This window comes from Canis lupus, chromosome 28 (assembly GCF_003254725.2).
Source record: "Canis lupus dingo isolate Sandy chromosome 28, ASM325472v2, whole genome shotgun sequence".
In the NCBI taxonomy this organism is placed as follows: domain Eukaryota; kingdom Metazoa; phylum Chordata; class Mammalia; order Carnivora; family Canidae; genus Canis; species Canis lupus.
This window is the reverse complement of record NC_064270.1, coordinates 4478899-4499394: the sequence shown is the minus strand read 5'-3', so window position 1 is coordinate 4499394 and position 20496 is coordinate 4478899. Positions and strand designations below refer to the sequence as shown.

General features: G+C 44.0%; 1 protein-coding gene across 1 annotated transcript in view; it reads left to right on the top strand.

The window, feature by feature from the left end:
- Positions 1–446: 446 nt before the first annotated feature.
- Positions 447–20496, top strand: part of SLC16A12 (solute carrier family 16 member 12) — a 79443-nt gene continuing 59393 nt past the window's right edge. Inside the window, 1 exon segment of the mRNA XM_035708047.2 lies at positions 447–821. The gene's annotated coding sequence lies outside the window, so the exon portion shown is untranslated.

Sequence of the window (20496 nt, the reverse complement as noted above, 5' to 3'; positions counted from 1 at the left end):
GATGTAATCCAGAGGTTATTGCAGGGAAAATAGGACATAAAGTCCAGATTTATAAAGAGCAGAAGATTAGGGGGAGAAGGAACGATCAGGGGTAAACTGAGGAAGGGCTTTATTAGTCTATTTTTTAAATATCCTGAAGTATTGGGTGGGTACTGCTCAGTAACTGTGCAGTTCCCTTTTCAAATTTTCCTAAAAATCTAACTCATACTGAAACTTTGATATGCCACTGACCGAATCACCCAAGGATTCTTGTTAAGATGCAGATTACCACCCAGAGGTGCTGGGGTTGGGCCGGAGGTCTCCCAGCCCTAGCAGGCTCCCAGATGACCGCGGTGCTGTTGAGCAGCGAAGGGTGGAGACGGCAAGAGGTTGGAATCAGACCGGCAGATGAGGGAACTTGCTTCCGACAGAGTGATCTACAGGAAGGTTAGCCTAGAATCTGCCTTAGGTGGGGAACGTCTGGGCAAAGCTGGGACGCCGCTTCTGCAGGCCCCTGAGACCCCAGCTTTCAGGCAACATTGGAGGGATGGGGCGAACCTCGGCAGGCCAACCGCAGTAACGTCTCGCGGGGGCGTCTTACGCGCCCAGCACCTGCACCTCCTGCACCGGGTCCGCCCCGCACACACAGGGACTGTGATTATTCTCCCTTCGCAGGAGAGGACAGTGAGGCTCAGGGGCTTAACTCGCTCAAGGGCACAAGCGTTTCAGGAGAGTTGAATCCGGCTTCATCTAACTCCAAGACACCACGCTTTAGACTAACACTTTGGAGCCTCAGTTTCCCGAGCTGTGGCCGGCGGAAGACGCATCCCTGCCATCACCGTGTAAGGGAGCCCCCTGCCCGCCTTCTCCAGGCCTTGCTCGCCGACCTGCAGGGAAAAGTTCCTTTTGAGAGCACGGAGCTCCCTCCGCTCGCCCACGGCTGCTCCGGGTCTCGGCGGCCCCCGGGAGCGCAGGGCGGTCCCCGGGCGGGCGGGCTCGGGACACCGCGGGCGGACCCGCCACAGAACCGCGCCGGCCCCCGCCCCCGCCCCCGCCCGCGCCCCCGCCCGCGCCCGCGCCCAGCCGAGGGCCGATCCCCGCCGAGAGCCCCTTCGGCCCGCGGGGCAGGGTCCGCCGCGGCGCGGGCGGGCGGGGGCCGAACCTGCGGCGCGTTTCGGAGTCCGGGCGCCGGGCTCTTCCCCGCGACGCCCCCCGCCCGCGCCTCCGCCCCCGCCCGCCCGCGCCTCCGCCCCGAGCGCTCCCCGCCCCGCGGAAGCGCGGACCGCGGCGGCTGCGGCCCGGGAAGGGTGCGCCGGGGGCATGTCCGCGCGCCGCCGGGTACAGCGGTCCACGCGAGGTGAGGGCGCGGCGGGCGCGGGCGCGGGGCGCGGGGCGCGGGGAGCGGCCGGGCTGGGCTGGGCTGGGCTGGGCCGGGCTGGGCTCCCCGGGCGCAGCCTCCCGCGGGCGGCCGTTCCTCTCCCGGTTCCCCGGCGGCGCGGGGCTCAGGGGACGCGGGGCTCCTGCGCGGCGGACCCGGGCCCCTCGGGCCGTGCCCACCTGTCCTGCGGGTGTCGGGCCCGCGCCCCTGCAGGGTCCGCGCAGGTGGCCGCAGAGGAAGCGCCTCTGACCCCCCCGCCCCCCCCGTGCTTTCCAAGGGCAGATTTCCCGGTGGGAGAGAGACTGCTTTTCCGCTGGACTGGGCTGTCGGTGTCTTTTTCAAAAAAATGTTTTAAATCTTCTGCCTCAGGTAATGATTTTCATTTATCGTGTGTAATGTACTAACAACACGTCAGCCTTCAGAACCCTCACTTTACTGAACTTAATTTCTCTTCCGTTTCTTGTTCTCAAGGAGGGCCCTGATAGCTGTAGTGCACACTTAGGGACAAGTGTTGGCAAGCAAAATTTTAAAGCGCGATTCCAGTAAGCCCTGGGGCTATTTGGTTAGCCTTCCGTTTCCACAACTCAGCTTTCGGACCATCTTACAACTCTCCCCGCCCCACCCCCCATGTTGAGTCAGATGGAACCTACCAGAACACTGGTTAAACCATTCCATTCTGATGGGACTCAAATTGTTTCATCCAACTTGTTTGCTGAGAGCTGGGCACTCTAAAGGCGTAGCCAGCTGAACCCAGAAGAAAGACAAGGTCTGACAATTTTTTTTTTTATATTTTTAAATTTAAATTCAATTTGCCAACATATAGTATAACCCCCAGTGCTCATCCCATCAAGAGATGCCCTCTTCACTGCCCATCATCCAGTTACCCCATCCCCTTAGGAGTACCCACCATTTGCTTGGAGGTGGAAGCCTGACAAATTTAGAAACACATTGTCTCCACAGATACCTGAGATCACTAGCTTTTAAAATCATCAACGGATCCTGCAGTTTGTCTCCCTGCCCTCCACCACCCCTTATCATGCCAAACTAGGCTAATGGTGTCTGACTCTCCCCAGGTGCCCGAAGTGTGTCTGTTAACGAAATAAATGATGAAAATAAAGAGTCATAAATAAGTGACTAGATTTGGTCACATAATCACAGGATCTTGGAAATTGAAAAGGGATTTAGGGATCTTCTACTCAAACCCTTTACCTTGCCTGCCAGGAAGCTCAGATGCCCATTGGCAAGGATTGGCTAAACTCATACTGTTCATTGGTGATGGAAGCAACACCACAGTCCAGGCCTTCTCCTCTCCACTTAGTTCTGCTTTCAAAGCATCTTGCTTCTAGGCATTTTGAACAAAAAGGATATAAGTAGAATCACCTGGAATGATATCATTTTCCTGTTCTTATTTATTTATTTTAACTGGTGGAGTTTTGAAATAATTGAGAGGTTGATTTAGTCAAACCACCTCTGTAGTACAGTTTTAAAATTACAAACCCTTAATTTTAAGTAATATTTGCATTCTTGAACAATGATGAATAAATATGCAGATATATCCTAGACAAATATCCAGAGAAGAAAGGTACTCAAAACAGGTGGGCTCAGTTTATCTCCATCTCTCCTTGGAATCTCAGCTCCCTGTGGAGATGACTGGTTAGAGTGAAAGGTACAATGTATGACTTCGGGGCCAATTTGAGAAAAGGAGGATATGAGGATCATTTGTGTGCCATGATGAACAGCATGAACTTATAACAGAGCTGAGATGGGAACACTAAGCTGACTTCTTCAGCATTTTGGGCATTGCACATTGTTTATGTTTTTCAGTTTAGTTCAATTTAACAGAGATATTTATTCACCTACTATATTATATAGTGCCTACTATGTGCCTGGTGCTGTTCTGGGCATTTGGGATCTATCCGCCAACACAGCAACGAAGTTTGTTTCTGTGGAGCTCAAGTTGTGATTCATTCATTGGAATTTTTTCTGGATTTTGTTTGGCAGATAGAAGAGAATTTTGGTTTTGCCTAAAGTGGGGAAATGAACATAAATGTTCCAAATTATCTTCCTTCCAATCCCCTGATCCTGCTGATTTTATAATCACTGAAAACAAACAAAAGAAGGGAATTCATATAAAGTACTTTGACTCCTATGAATGTATATCCTCCTGTACATGAAGAGCGGGTCCCACAGTTGTCTATTTTATGTATGTTCATTTGGAGACCCTTAAATTATATTTCCTTTAGTGCAGGGACATCATTGTGCTGACATTAAACTTAATGAAGTGTGGGAGAATTCGTGTTCTTGATAGCGTTAGCGCTAGCCATGTTAGTGTTGCATACGGTAATTGTACCAATGTGTGAGATGGAGCTTCTTATTTATTTATGAAGATGGTGTTCTGCTTTCATTTTCTCTCACTTTACATTCTGTCCCCCACTCCCCTCCGCATCCCCAGGCCTCACAGTGTTGTGGCTTCTCGGTAAATCCGTTACCACGGAAGGTTTTATTCAGACATTCCAGTTTTAAGCATTTTTCTAGTTCCCCCAACTGCTTTTTCTTCAAAATGGCATGGTTTGCAAGCTTAGGCATGTTTATTGTTTTTAACAAAGGCTTATCAAAATGAACTTGGCAGTTTTTCAGTCGTATACAGCCAAAAAAAAGTATTCAGTGCAGCTTTTGTGGTTGTTTATGCATTCCTTACCTAACCTATTGCTTTGCTTTTAAAAATCGCTAATTTGGAAGCTATTTGCTTCTGAGAACCTTGGTAGGATATCTCAAAACTCACCCATTAAAGTGGTAGAGTATAATAATTTAATTGAGAAAAAATCAAATCCACATTTGATGTTGGGAGATTCTGAGTACCAAGATTTTTCTGTTTTTAATTTGTTCGACATCAAAGGATGTCAGAAAGTGTCATTATCTAACAATGTCCTATTTGAATATGGTCTCTGTTAAACACTTGGAGAAGAGTCACGATTTTTCTTTTTTCTTTTTTTTTTTTTTTTTTTAGATTTAAAAAAAATATTCACCACACACACACACACACACACACACACACACAGGCAGAGACATAGAGGGAGAAGCAGGCTCCTCGCAGGGAGCCCGATGTGGCACTCTATCCCTGGACCGGGACCACGCCCTGAGCCAAAGGCAGATGCTCAACTGCTGAGCCACCCAGGCATCCAAGAGTCATGATTTCTGATGGCCGCTAGGGACCCAGATTAGTTGATTGCCTTCAGCTGGCCACCACGTTGCCCCATCAGATGCTCAACTCCGCTTTCCCTCTTCTTTTATCCCACATTGATGGATGGGGTGAGCTGCTGTAGCCACATAGGAAGTCACACACCTAAATAAATTATTTAATGTGCTCCTTCTTTGTTTACTTAATAAATAATAAATACTTATTGAACTTCTCCTTATTTTATATATTTGTATGAAGATGGGGTTTTGAGCACCTCTTTTTCCATGCTGGTGGCAGTAGGGGATATAAAGCCACAGAACCTGCCTCTGCAATAGCTTACAGCCTCGTATGGGGAAAAAAAAGACATTGTATGACTAGCTATAAGACAGGTTGTGAACACCATGAGGTAGGTAAGTACTTTGGAAATTAAAGAGGAGGAGAGAAAGCATGCAGAGCATGCGGATGCTGTGAGGAGTACAAGGTTTGGGGAAGACATGCTTGAGCTTCTCCTTGAAAGACAGGTAGGATGGTAAAGCTTCCTAGAAGCAGGAGGGTAGATCTGTCTTTATGGGAACATACCTTTGCTTTTTTTTTTTTTTTTCTTTTTTAAAGAACTATCAAAGAGTTCCTTTTAGGGGCCAGGTAAAGCTGTGTTGGGTTGCATGATAAACACTTATCACTTCTGCATGCTTCGCCCTCCATCTTGGGTAATAGAGTACTGACCCACACTAAAATAACTCGGGGTTGGGATGTTTAGGTGGCTCAGTTGGTTAAGTGGCCAACTCTTGGTTTCGGATCAGGTCCTGATCTTGGGGACCTGATCACCTTGAGCCCTGCGTCCGGGCTCCGCACTCAGCAAGCGTCTGCTTCAAGATTCTCTCTCGCGCTCCCTCTGCCTCTCCCCCTACCCACTCTCTCTCTCTCTCTAAAATAAATGAATAAATCTTTAAAGGAAAAAAGAACAACCAACAACTCAGGGTTAGCCAGTACTCTCCTTCCCTCTGAAACCCCTCCTGGTTGTTGCTGAGAGCACAGAGGTCACTGTGGCAAATAGCTATCATCACAGTAAATTGGTGTACTTTGCTTTTTTATGAGCTCTTGTGCATGCTTATAGTAGTGTTTGCTCATAGTCCTGTGTATTCCAGTAGCACTGGCCATTATAATTTTGCAGTTTAATGAAATATTACATAAGGTGATACAATGATACATTTACATAAGGTAAATGCCAAAGAATGCTTTTCTATAAAAACTAAATTGATTGCCATAGGCGCATAAAAGTAAGTTATTTCGAAAAACAATGTCAACACATGCTATAACATGAACCATGAAGACATTATGCTAAGTGAGAGAAGCCAGATGCAAAAGACCACAGATTGTATGATACGTCCACAATAGGCAAATCCATAGAGACAAAAGTATGTCCGTGGTTGGCGTGGTGTGGGGGCGAGGAAAATTGATCATGACTGGCAATGGGTACGTCATTTCTTTTTGGGATGATGGCTTTGTTCCAGAATTAGATGGTGGTGATGGCTTTATAACATGTGAGTGCACTAAAAACCACTGTAGCCTTTAAAATGATTAAAATAGAAATTTTATCTCAACCCCTATTCCAAAGACAATGAAGCTAAAAAGAGAAAGGGCAACATCAACAAACAGCTTACTACTGCTGAGATGTGGTAAAGCTGTAAAAGATTAGAAAACTATATTAAAATACAGAAAGATTTTGTACTCAGGCTTTTCCACAAGTAACTTTAAGGTACAAGTACTTTTATTGTCTTTGAGAAATGTGGTACCGTGATAGACAAAGTGAAAAATGCTGATCTAGTGGACTTCTTAGAAGTGATCTTGTTTTTAATGACATTTGTTCTTATTTTACATAGTAATGGGAATTCTTACCCCTTGTTACCAGTTAGATATCCCCAAATGTATCTTCACTTTTGATTTTTGTATTAAAAGTAGCACTGTGATGGATTTGACCAGTCTGAACTCTGTTTTGCAGATTTCTGTGAGTTTTCAAAGAGTCTCGGGAGCTGTTAGGGACATGGGGACAATGCGGGGAAAGATGTCCTTCATCCAGCGTGGGGTTCTTTATGGTGATCTCTTCTGTAACCTGAGCAGGTGTGCTATTCTAGATTTCACAGTTTGGGTTTCCAAGTAAGATTTTATCTGAACAATGGATTTCTTGGTGAAAATAGGTTTGTAAATGATTGGGCCACGTGTTTGTAAGTTTCTGTTTCCCTTTCCCTGCCAAATTTGGTTATGTCATTCTGGTAGTTCCTAATTATTTCAAAATACTACTGTGCACCTGTGTTGAAAATGCATGGGAAGACATTGGTCTTATTAACTTTATATCCTCTGTGCCTGAGAGAGAGCCAAATGAGCAGTTAGATATTCTGGGCAAGAAGCATAGATTGGGAGTTATTAGCATAGAGTCAGTGTAAGTCCTGTGTGTATGGAGGTAACCACCCAATGAGAGTGTTGATAGAGAGATGTGTGGTGAGTCAAAGATAAAATTCTGAAGAATGGCTGTGCTGGGTCAGGTACTCTCTGTACTCACATTGTGGTCAATAAAGTTTTCTCTTTAGTTTGCTATTTCCCCACATATGCTTGGGCATAATTGTCAAAAGAACTGGAACCTGAGTGTATACAAGTGGGGGTGGGGGTATGGGGTAGGGTCGGAGCATAGGCTGTGGAAAGCAGCCAAGGAAGTTTTCTCTTTCTTTGAATACCCTACATATCCTAGAGGGCTCCTTCTATATGTGTATTGATGTACAGAAGGAGAAGATAAACTTAAGTGTTTGCCTCATGGATTTGGTACTGAGAGAGCCATTGCTGTGTTTTTGGCATGCAGTGATTTATTAAGAAGCATTATGGTTTCTTGGTTTTTAAAAACATGGACTCCACCCCCCCGCACCTCACTCCAGGTCTTCATTCTAAACTTGTGGTGCTAAAGTGGTGACTGCTAGGTTCTGAGTATGGTCCCAGTGAGACCTCAGGTAAGTCCCCATTCCAAGGGGTCTGAAGCTTTATTTTGTTTCTTTGACACAGATCCTAACTTCAATGCTGGCCAGCTGTTTGGCAAATTTGTTACAAGTCTTAATAGGCAACAGCCTGTTAACATAATTTATAAACTCATAAACCCTCTCAGAAAAAAATCAAAGTACCATGGTAAAGAATAAATAAATGTTCATGAAGAAGACACTGGCAAAAATATTTTACTTAATAGTTAGGGAGTTCCAGTGATAAGGGTCATTGTATCAAAAAATTAAGCACTACATATTTTTCCCTCTTGTTTTTACTTCTTTCATTTGACTCCTTCCACATTCAAAAAAGATAAGTTCTAGGGACACCTGGGTGGCTCACCAGTTGAGCACCTGCCTTTGGCCCAGGGCGTGATCCTGGAGTCTCAGGATCGAGTCCCGCATCGGGCTCCCTACATGGAGCCCGCTTCTCCCTCTGCCTGTGTCTCTGCCTCTCTCTCTGTATCTCATGAATAAATAAAGTCTTTTTTAAAAAAGCTTTAAAAAAAAGATAAACTCTAGATAACCATATATTCTAATTTTATGAGAAATTAAGGTCTAATTAAAATTTCAAATTTCATTAGAGGGTACCTGGGTGGCTTAGTTGGCTAAACATTTGACTCTTGATCTCAGCTCAGGTCTTGATCTCAGAGTAGTGATTTCAAGCCCTGTGTTGGGCTCCATGAAGCCTACTTAATCAATAAAATTTTATAAATTAAAAAAATTTCAAATGACATTGAATAGCTGATGCATATGAGTTGGCATTTCAGAATCATTCTGGCACATTCTGCTTTCTTTACAAATTTTTGCATGATCATATATCTAATTAGCAGCAAATACAGGCTGTGTTAAGGTAAAGTTTCAGTTTTGTTTTTAAAAATTTTTTGTTAGTTTTAAGCTTGGAAGAGACATTTGAATGAGATAAAATAGAATTAGTTACTTTTAAAGCCTCTAATAAAAAAATACTGGGATTAAGCAATGTTAAAATAACTCAGTGAATTTATCTTTTCATCAGGCAAATGTTTGCTGAGTACCCAGCATGTACTAGACACTGTGTCAGGTGCTGAAGGCCCACAGGGAATAGACAGGGTCTTACCCAAAGGTTTACAGTCTCCTAGGGAAGGCAGATGTGTGGACAAGTAGTTAGGGCATGGTGATGAGTCACCTAAGCGACCACTTGCTTTGGTTCAGAGCCAGAGGTACTTAATGCTGTCAGGTACTTAATGCTTCCTCAGGTGAACAACCTGAGGAAGGGCATTCTAGGCAGCAGGCACAGTTTGTACAAAGGCGCTGAGGTAGGAAAGTAACACTGGGCACTGAAAGACTCGTGTGGTTCTTCAGGGGGGTTAGGTGTAGCTGACCTGCAGGGCGAACATGTGGCTGGAAGCCAGATGGGATCAGAGGAACTGGCGGGAGCAAGATCATTCAGGGTCTTGATGTACCACACAGAGGAGTTTCGGTTTTGCTTTGGCTTCTAAGAGGAGTTCTTGAAGGCTTTTGAACAGAGGAGTGGGGGTGGGAATGGGGGTTTGGTGATAAAATTAGCTTGTGTCTCAAACACACATTTCTGGATGAGGCTTGAAGAAAGGTCCAAGAAGGTGATGAGGTAGGGGTCTGTTGAAATGGTACAGATGGGGAGTAAAGTTCCTGCCTCATGATGAAGACTTCTACTTTATTCCTATTTATACTTCTTGGTGCTTGATGACCTTTAGGGCATTTGGTGGAGATGTCTGATAGGCAATTTGATATTCTGGGCGAGCAATACAAGTGTGGACACCATCAGCTAATAGGCTCAGTTGAACATGACAGGATTGGACAAACGAGACATAATTGGGTGTAATTACCCGAGGAACATATAAAGAATGAAGTGTGAAATGGGTCAAAAAATTGTGGAGAATAATTAGGGTATGTTCACATTATACCTTGGGCACATGTTGGTCATTGTACCTTTCTTTTTCCCTCAGGTTACATGCTGATCTTTTTCTAGACCAACAGAGAGGGCAGGGACTATGTCTTCTTTCCAATGTCACTGCCATTGTTCGCGGTTCAAGTCCTGTGTTTGGAAATAATCAGGGAGAGTGTTTATAGAGACGTGAGATGGGTCAGAGATAAAATCCTTGTGCAGTTCCAGAAAGCACCACTCATGTGTCTGAGTAGATGCGCCTCACTGGGAAGAGTGCCTTCTGGAGTTGTGCTTCAACTGTTGCTGCTTCGCTCGGCCCAGCAGCTGTCATGGTACCTGAGATGTGGTAAGTGTTCCATGTGTTTGTTGAATATATGAATCAATGACAGAACATCTAATGAGTGGTCAGAGAAAGAAGAATCTAGCAAAAGAAAGCAAGAAGTGTAGATCTATAGGGAAGAAGAATAAATAGGGAAGACTCCTGTCATGGAAATTCAAGGAAGAAAGAGTTTCAATAATGAGGGAGTGCCAGATGCTACAGAGAGGTCAACTGATGAAGGATGGCAGAGTTACCGCGGGCAGTTAGGAGTCACTGGTGCTTAAAAACAGCTTGAGTGGCATATAGGGGAGGGTGGAGGCAAATTCCATTCCATTGAGGTGGGAATGAGAAAAGAGGAGAGTATAGACGGGTCCTTAAGAGGCTGGGTTTGTGAAGGGAAGAAGGTAAGTGGGGGCTGCTGGGAGGCAGGCAGGGTTGACCGGTGTGGGGCCGTCTTCCCGTCTTCAATCCTCTTCCCTTCTTTCCTCTCTTGCATTCCTCCTTCCTGCTTTCAAGGTGAGAGATATTTGGGGAAATTTATAGGCTAAAGAGGATCCAGTGTAAAGGTCTAGGTTCAAAATAGAGAATCCAGGAGAGGGGAGACTTACCTGAGAAATTAAATATGAGAGGGAGCATCTTTCTTTGTCAAGGGAACAAAAGGGATTAAGGATGCATGTGGATAGGGATGAACTGGAGGAATAAAGCTGAAGGAAAAAATGGAAAATAAACAGCCCATGTGGGCAGCCCGGGTGGCTCAGCAGTTTAGTGCCGCCTTTAGCCCTTCAGCCCGGGGCATGATCCTGGAGACCCACATCAGGCTCCCTGCATGGAGCCTGCTTCTTCCTCTGCCTGTGTCTGCCTCTCTCTCTCTCTCTCTCTCTCTCTCTCTGTGTGTGTGTGTGTGTCTCATGAATAAATAAATAAAATCTTTAAAAAAAAACAGCCCATGTTTTCTCTACAAACTAGTAACTGGTATCTTGGGGACATTTTATATGTTCTAAGCATTGTTAAAACCACTATGTATGTTAACTCTCTGAGTTCTTGCAACAGTCATGTGAGGATGGAGTTCATCCTAATTTTACAAATGAGACAATAACAGCAGAGATGGGCTAAGCATCTTGCCGGAGGTTGTGCAGCTGCTCAGAGGCCGGACCAGGATGCCTTTCAAGCTGGTCCTTGCTGAGGAGTACATGGAGTACTTAAGATCTTGAATAAGCAGTGTGCATGTGGAACAGGTACAAGTGTTGTTGCTGAGTCACTCCACGCATTTAGTTTGGGTTGGAAATCATCACTGCGCCTTTAATTTGCAAGGTTGAGAGACTTCCTCTAGCAAAACTTGCCTTACCAGTTATAGGAACTGAAATGTTTGGATGGTCAGATTGATTCAAAATTGGGGATTGGTGGCTTGGAAGGAGTGGGGGTGTCAAAAAGAGAGCAATTGACATGATGGAGAACAAGCTCCAGTCTCTAAGGAGCAGGCAAGCTAAGGGAATGGGAGAGGCCAGGGGCCTGGGAGCTCAAGGAGGTTGGAAACCAGGTGCAAGAAGAGTTAGGGAATTGTGGAGGAGAGAAGGCTGGGGTTAGGGAGGGATACTAACATCTCACAACTACCGTAGATTTCAAAAGTGAGGATTGGTGCAGGTGACCTTGGTTGATGACTTGGGGAATACATGGCTGAAATTGAATGGAGGTGAATCTTACAGGATGTGATGAGGTCAAGATTGAGGCTGAGATTGGCAGAGATGTTGGGCATGTGTTTACTATACTCTGATTCTTGTTGGAAGATGGTGCCCAGTAGCCCTAAGGACTGCTCTGGACTTTAGAAAGCTACAACCCAAGCATATTATGGTTCTTGGAAAAGATGCAAAAGGTTGGCTGATCTCTGGCATGCAATAAATATCATCTGATAGTCTCAATAGAACATTGTCAAAAAAATGGTTGAATAGCTTCTATTTTGCATGGTAGCTTTTGAAAAAATAACTTGCAAGTATCCGTTGGCAAAAACTACGTTTCACAAGCAACTTCATCATTATCACCATGGAAAGAAAGGACTGTGTGCTCAGATGAAACCTCCTCTTCTTCTTCCTTCTCCCCCATCTTTCTTTTCTCTGGGAATGTGCAGTACAGCACTCTGGGTAGAGAAGCAACTGAAGATCATCAGGCTTCCAGCTGTTGAGCTTTGTTGTGATCTGTGGAGGTGGGGGTCATGGGAGAGGGGCCAGAAACTTAAATGAGGACTCAGTGTGGTGTCTTTGCCTCCACAGCTGTGCATACCACTGTCTGCTTTTCTCTTCTGCCCATTCAGGATTTCAGGAAATCAAAATTAGATCTGATGTAAGCTCAGCAGCCCCACACGTGAAGACATGGAACTACTGCCTAGGGACAGAATATGTGTGCTGAGCATGATATGAATATGAGTGGCATGTGTAGATAGTGAATCAGGTAGGCTGTTCTGGGGTATAAGGAACAGAAACCCCAACGTGGACTGGCTTCACTGGCAAGTAAAAGGATTTCTTCATTTAGGAGAAAGTCTGGGAGCAGAACATTTGGGCTCTGATGTTATTTTTCTGTGATTCTCTTGGCTCTGTCCCTGCCATGTGTTGGTTTCATTCTCAACCTGATTGCCCTGTGGTTCCCAGATGGCTACAATTATTCAAAGAGTCACAAGGAGATAGGAAACATCCAGTGGAGGGGGAGAAGCTGCATCTTCGTGCCTTCTCAGTAGTGAGGAAATCTTTCCCAGAAGCTCCCAAAAGACTTCCTTATCCCTGGCAAAGATGGGGTCACTGCCCTTTCCTTAAATCAGTCCATGACTGGCAGGCCCAACAGGATTGCTGTAATTCTTGATTAACCACTTGGGATGGACTGGATGTTGGGAATCACGTCCATGATAGAAGGCTTGAGGCCATGGTTATAAATTTCCAGCATTTTCAAGGGTAACAAGCCTCGGATGGCGGTCAAGCCCCACTTCAGCATTTGCTGGCAGTATGAACTCGGGCAAATCACCGGCTTCTGTGAGCTTCTGTTTTCTCTTAGAGGATCATCGTGGTCTGGAAAACACTTTATATAAATGTTAAGGAGCTAATTTGTCATTTAGCAATGATGATGATAACGATGATGCGAATAACAGTTCCATTTACTGAGCACTTATGTGATCCAGGCACTTGCTATGGGCTTTGATGCATTTTCTTTATTACTCACTAAACACATATTAAGCAACCATCATACTCAAGGCATTCTACTAAATGCTTTATTTCTGATCTCTTTTAAGCTGGGATCTGGAACTGTAAGGCTAGGGACAGAGAAGGGGGTGGTGTTCAGTTCACCTATGCGTTTCAGTTTTTTTGGCCTGTGTGACCCAGTAGTGGAAGCTGGCTCTGGGGCCTCTGACAATTGCTCCCTTGTCTGCCGATGATGGTCTTTAGCTAACTAGTTCAGGGCTCACCTTGCCAGGGATTTGCAATACACAGGTGTACAAGTGCTTTTAGAATATTTGATACTCTTCTTTTCCTTGTTCCTTTATTTCCCAAACATAAGTTTTTTTGTATATTTATGCTTTAGAAATATTAGATGTTTATTAGATGCTTGTCTATATTGTCTCTGAGCCTCATGAAGAAGTCAAGCCTGGATTTGCATTTGTATTGAGGCTTAGTGGTCATGAGATCCATCAGGTAATGATGTCGGTAGGTGGTGGGTGAAGTCAGTAGGTGGTGGGGCGTCATTTTTCGTTGTTGTTGTTGCAAATTACCCTGCTTTGAATGTTGTTGTGAAGTGAACTTTTCCCATATTTTGGTTTCTGTCCTTAAGATAGTTCCCCTGAAAGGGAGAATCTAGACCAACGGGTTTGAAACTTTTTATATGGATTGCCCGATTGGTTCATGGAAGGTTTTTGTTTTTGTTTTAAATATTTTATTTATTTATTCATGAGAGGCACAGAGAGAGAGAGAGGCAGAGACAGGCAGAGGGAGAAGCAGTCTCCATGCAGGGACCTTGGCGTGGGACTTGATCCTGGGTCTCCAGGATCATGCCCTGGGCTGAAGGCGGCGCTAAACTGCTGAGCCACATGGAAGGTTTTTGAATGGTGAAAATGACACACTAGAGTTATTTGGGCATTATGCATTTTCTCGTTCTACTATATTTTATCTGTCTGGGATCATAAAATATTTTGAACTGTTCTAAAACCCCATCTAACTTACATTTTCCCAGGTCCCCCTTGCAATTATAGTAAAAACAGTGTTTCTGTGGCTCAGCCTATGCTGGATTTTGAGGAAATCCAGCCTATGTCAATTCCTTCTCATTGGTTCGTAAAGTCCTGGGGAGAAACTAGTCCATCTTGGTTCATCCTTTCCTTAATGTGAGTTATTGCCCTTGAGGCTTCTTGGTCTGCCTCCCTGAAGGTCTCCCTGAAGAGATAGAGTCCCTGAGGGTCTTTGATATACATCTGCTTTTTTTTTTTTTTTAACATCTGCTTTTTATTCATAGTTCTGGCTCTCATGCTGGGAACTCTGCTCTTAGACAATATTCAAGTAGGTTGTTGCAGACAATGAAGTGAGATATACTGGGTTTTTTTGCTGATGCAGTATGAATATGGAGAATCTGTTTTGGCGTTGTGGTAGAAATATGAAGACTTGTATTCATATGACTTTACTTCCCTTGTAATTCTCTCAACGGTTCCTAAAAAATGCCTCTTCCCACCTCTTCCTACCCCATCAGATATATTGATGAATAAAGCTATGTGAGCAATGGAAAGTCAGAGGAAGGAACTGTCCTTATTCTTAAATAGATTTTTAAAAAATTGTAGTTGCAACCATAGCATATACAAATTGTATTTGTATTTGTCCTTTGTACATTTCCTTTTTTTTATAATAAATTTATTTTTTATTGGTGTTCAATTTGCCAACATACAGAATAACACCCAGTGTACATTTCCTCAGCTAATTTTAAACACAAGTGTGTCAAGTGGGATAATAGGAAGAAGCAAAAGAGTGGGACTCTGGAGGGGACCATCAGTAGACCACACAGTGTGACCAGGACTGGGGGGGACACAGAGAGTGCTCTGGCAGTGACAAGTTGTTTGGGGGAGGGCCCGTACCACCCTGGGCAGCAGTAGAAACTGGAGACCCCAGGATGCCCCTCCTACCTGGTTACACAGCAAATCAGTGGGAGAGCCTGAATTTCAACCCAGATCTTTCTACATTCAAATAGCACCTTCTTTATTTGCTTCTTTTTCTAGATTTGAATTTTCAAAATTATCTCTAAAATAATTCAGACTTTACAGAAGGGAACGGGAGGGCATACTGCTTCTCCTACTTTCTCTTATATCTCAGATTTACATTATTTTTTATTATTTTAATTCCAATATAGTTAACCTACAGTGTTATATTAGTTTCAGGTGTACAGCATAGCGATTCCACATGTCTCTACATCACCTGGTGCTCATCACAAGTGCCCTCCTTCATCCCCATCACCTGTTTCACCCCTCCCCCCACCCTCTGCCCTTCTGGTGACCATCAGTTTGTTCTCTAGAGTTAAAGTCTGTGTCTTGGGCTGCCTCTCTCCCTTCCCCCACTCCCCCCCACTCTCATTTGTTTTATTTCTTAAATTCTACATGTGAGTGAATCAGGTTTACATTTGATATTTCTAACCTCCCCCTTCTACCAATAGGATTTTTGTTTTGAATTTTTTTTAAAAAGGCTCTTAAACATTTGAATTTTTCTTGAATTAAGCCTTGTCAAGAACTGTTTGCCTATCATGGATTCAGTGGGTTCCTGACCCTTATTGGAAATATCAGATTGGCCACAAAACTCTTGTAACTTGGCCAGAATGTTGACCCAGAAGAAGTGCTACAATTCAAATGGGAAACTACAGCACCACTTAGTTCCTGTCATTTGCCAAGTAGTACGAGGGGATTTAAAACAGTTACTCACTGTCTTCCTCTTCAGTTTGGAGAACTTTCCAAGGGCAAAGACCAGGCACTGAGCTAAAATTTCCCTTTCCAGCTTGATTCAGCCAATTTGCCCTAATAACAAGTTTAAAGGAGTTTATAATTGAGTAGGAAACAAGGTAGGCATTTACCTTGCCAGGTAAAAATAGGGTGCTAAGCAAGTAACTTGTAGAAACAAGATCACAGAGAGAATATATATATTCCTACAAGAAATCTTATCAGTTATTTACAGTATCCGTTTATAAGTAAATGATCGGTCATGGCACTTAAGCCAGAGGTTGCAAAATCCCCGGTCTTTAGGAGCTCAGGCGTGAATGTGATCTAACAGGGAGTGGCCTGGATCTCGCCAAATTAAGAACATTCTTTCTATTCGTTTTTGAGGCCCTGTCACATGGCCAATGTTTCTGGATAAGTGAGATGACTGTAACTACAATATAAGCCTCAGCCTTCTGCTTGTTCTGTTGTCTTAATTTGCCAAATAACCACAATTCTAAAATATTAGTGGCTCTACAAGGCAGCCCTGGTTTAGTTCATTCTAGTTTTGCTATTTCATGGAAAATGCAGCATTGTGAAAAATTCCACCTGTCCTCATATTGATTGTGACGACTGCTTGATGATGACTTGTGCAGTTTCTGAGCACCCCGGAGGACAGAGGACGGATTCCCTGGCTCGGGGCTCCCCCATCCCCGAGCCCCAACACCTCCACCCCCACCCCCGACAGGGAGCAGTCCTCTCGTGGGCCTGGTTTTCTGCCTAGCAGTGTGGCTCTGATGAAGTCACTAGAATAACAAGCCCGGACCTAGGAAACCATGTGCCTTTTCTTTGAGCTTGTGGGAAAATGGGGATAGGAAGCATCTGTGACTGTACTTTTATCTCATTTTCACAAACGGAACTTCTGCTGGGCTTGCAAAATGAGGTCAGATTGATAGTTTTGAAGAGAGAAAATGCTGGCTGCTGGCAGGTGTTAAGAGACCTCTGTCCTTGAGAGACTGTCTTTAGCAATTTAGCAGGTACTAAGGACATGAATGTGTGTGGGCTGGATTCCTGTCTTGGGAGCTTGTTGGCGTGTGTGCCTGGGAGCTCCTGTTTTTCTCGCACTTCGGGGGTGCTGTGCTGACTCGGAGGCAGCAATCCTGCCCAGCCAGGGTCTCAGCATCCCCAACCTGGAGCATTTTCAACTGGGGGGACCTGCGAGCCCTTATGACCACACCTATTACAGAAGCGCCTTGGGTTGTTCTAGTGAATCCGTGCGCCCCAAGTGATCATATCACCCACTGAAACCGTGGCCAAACATCTCATGGGCACCTTTACATCTACACAAAGTCCCATGGGCACTTTAGAAGGCCAGTGTTTGTTTCTCCCCTTCATATATTGAAGCCCCAACACGTAATGGGGCTGTGTTAGAAGTGGGGGCCTTTGAGGTTTAAGTCTAGATGAGGTCCTGAGGAGGAAGCCCCAGGATGGGATTAGTATCCTTAGAGGAAGAGGAAGGGAGAGAAGAGCCAAGGGAGGCCGTGGGAGCACGCAGCCAGAAGGTGGCCCTCTGCAAGCCACAGAGAGAGCTGTCACCAGAGCCCCACCCGGCTGGCAATCTGCTCTCGGACTTCCAGCTTTCAGAACTCCAGTAAAATAAATGCCTGTCGTCTAAGCCAACCCAGACTGTGGTATTTTGTGGGGACAGCCTGTGCAGACTAGGACAGGCTCCGTGCCTCTTCTTAGGGTCTTACCTGATCTGTCCATAGGCTTGATAAACTTTTCCCTTTCTTCTCGGACCTCTGACCCTGTGCTTTCCTGGATTTATCCTTACCTTTCTCAATTTCCTTGCAGCCTCTGCTTTTTCTAACCTTCCCTGAAAGACTGGCATTTCTCAGAGTCTGCTCTCTCTTCTCTTCCACCCACCATCAGGATACCTTGCTCCTCAAACTGGGGTCTGTGAACCAGCATAGGCCTCACTTGTGAGTTTGTCAGAAATTTGAATCTGCTGAATCTGAATCTGCAATTAAGGAGATACCCACAGAAGTCTGAAAGGCCTATTCTGTAATATCTCCATGACCTTTGCTGTGCCCCAACACCAAGTATACGTCTGGACACCAGATCTCTCCTGGGCTCTAGACCAACAGAGCCCCTGGTCTGTCTACATCAGGGTCCCAGGATGTCGCACTTTGCCAGTCTAGAGTTTAGCTCCTCTTTTTTCCAGATATGCTCCTCTTCCTCTGGGCAACCAATAAAAGATAGGGGCTCTTCAGAAACTTCTACTTTAGAACTCCCATTCAACCTCATACTCCTAGTTTAATGGTTTCTTTGTGGTTGGGAGGGCTAATAGCCAGGCTAATAGCTCTGATCTGGCTGGCCCATTGTTCAGCTTGCCTCTCTTCTGATGGATTGGTGCCACTAACAGCCTTTTGTTAAATATTTTGAATATCGCCCATGGTGTCATGTTCAATTAGTAACTTGTCTCACTTTTTTCTTCTGTAGTAAGTTTGAAAGTACACAGGTACTGAATATTTTAAATTATAGTTAATAACAAATATGAATAATTCTAATATATTAAAGGTACTCATACTTAATTTTTGATCGTGAGCAAATAGGAGGTTCTCTGACTGAAGTGTAAGATTTTCAGAATATTTGTGAATGATCATGGATAGCCCAAGGAAGTTAATTGGGAATGTAGTATGATCTGATGTGTCACATGATTAAATCCTACAACATCTTTTTGGGAGAGAAAAATCAGAGGCAATATGACTGTCCACCAACAGAGGATTGGTGACATCAATCATGGTGCAGTCATACAAATTCTTTGTAGCTATCAGAATGATCAGAGTATATTTGTTAACATTCATGGTATCAAACTAAGTGAAAAGAACAAATTACAGATAAAATGATAAGTTTTAGATTTTTTTGAAGTGTGGTGAAATATATATATATATATATATATATATATATATATATATATATATGGTACAATTTACCGTTTTAACCATTTTAAGAGTATAGTTCTGTGACATTAAGAACATTCATATACTGTTGAGTCACTATCCCCACTATCCATCTCCAGAACTTTTTTTTATCATTTCAAACTGAAACTCCATACCCATTGGACCATGACTCCCCATTCTTTGTCCATCCAGCCCCTGGCAACCACTGTTCTTTCTGTTTCTATGAATTTGACTCCTCTAAGTACCTCGTATAAGTGGAATCAGATAATATTTGTCTCTTTGCAACTGGCTTATTTCACTTAGCATACTGTCTTCAGGGTTCATCCATGTTGAAATGTGTCAGAACCTCCTTGATTTTAAGGCTGAATAATGTTTCATTGTGTATCTGTACCACATTTTGTTTCTTCATTCATTTGAACATTTGAGTTGCTTCTACCTTTTAGCTATTGTGAATAATGCTGTGAATAATATGGATGTATATGTATCTGTTTGAGTTTTTTTTTTTTAATTTTTATTTATTTATGATAGTCACAGAGAGAGAGAGAGAGAGAGAGAGAGAGAGAGAGAGAGAGGCAGAGACATAGGCAGAGGGAGAAGCAGGCTCCATGCACCGGGAGCCTGACGTGGGATTCGATCCCGGGTCTCCAGGATCGCGCCCTGGGCCAAAGGCAGGCGCCAAACCGCTGCGCCACCCAGGGATCCCTATGTATCTGTTTGAATCCCTGCTTTCACTTCTTTGGGGTATATATCTAGCAGTGGAATTGGTCAATTGTATGATAATTTTTTTTAATATTTTGAAAAACTGTCATATCATTTCCAATGGAGGCGGCACCATTTTACATTCCCACCAGCAATGCACTAAGGGTTCCATTTTCTCTGTGTCCTTGCTAACACTTGTTATTTTCTGATTTTGTTTTGTTCTGTTTTGTTTTTTATAATAGTCATTGTAATAGATGTGAAGTGTCAGTTTTGTTTTTAAAAAGACATACTTACATACATATACATAATATAGAAAAAATTTCTCCAAGGACTGACTCCAAATAAAAGCAGTGCCTATTGGATGGCAGGACGTAGATGATTTTTACTATCGTCCTTTTGCTTTATTCTCTCCTTTTTCTGCATTAAGGATATATGTTATGTGTAATTAAAGATGCCTGAAATTCAGAGTCATGCTGTGTAAATTCAGGTGTTGGCAGTAACTTGTTTGCCTCTGGCTGTGCAGCCTTAATGTGGGCTCTCATATTTGCTGATTTGGGACTCAGTGCTGCCCCAACATTACCATGTTGCCACTCTTCCTGTCAAGGCCGTCCACGGACGCTCCAGTGCTCCAGGCCTGGCTGCCACTCCTTCCTCTGCGGAGTGGAACAGCACCAGGCTCTCTTGGTAGTGGATGAGGTGAAGGAAACTATTATAACCAGGTCTCAGCATGTGGCCCTAGGCCACCTTCCTTCACCATTTGGATTTTTAGCACAAAGAAATCTCCTTTTGGTGTCTGTTTATTCAGCAAGGTTTTGGCTGGTCCTCTTAGTTGATGACAATTGAAAGGGAAAGTTACTTTCTTCTTATTCTGTGAATTATATATTCTGTAATTTTCCAAAGAGTTTCAAGGCTCCTTCATCACAAGAGCCTGTGTGCTTCCAAAGCAGTAAGGATTACACATGTACCAGTTCAGAAAGAGTCAAAAGTAATCCTTTCATGGAGCACATTACTACATTTATGCAAATGAGAGTTGTCCAGTTTACAATAATTATTCCTTTCTTTTTTTAAATTATGTGCAGGCAGCAAAACGGTGGCTTTTTGGCTTGTTTTTGAGGGAGCAAGAGGGAACAGGGTGGGGGT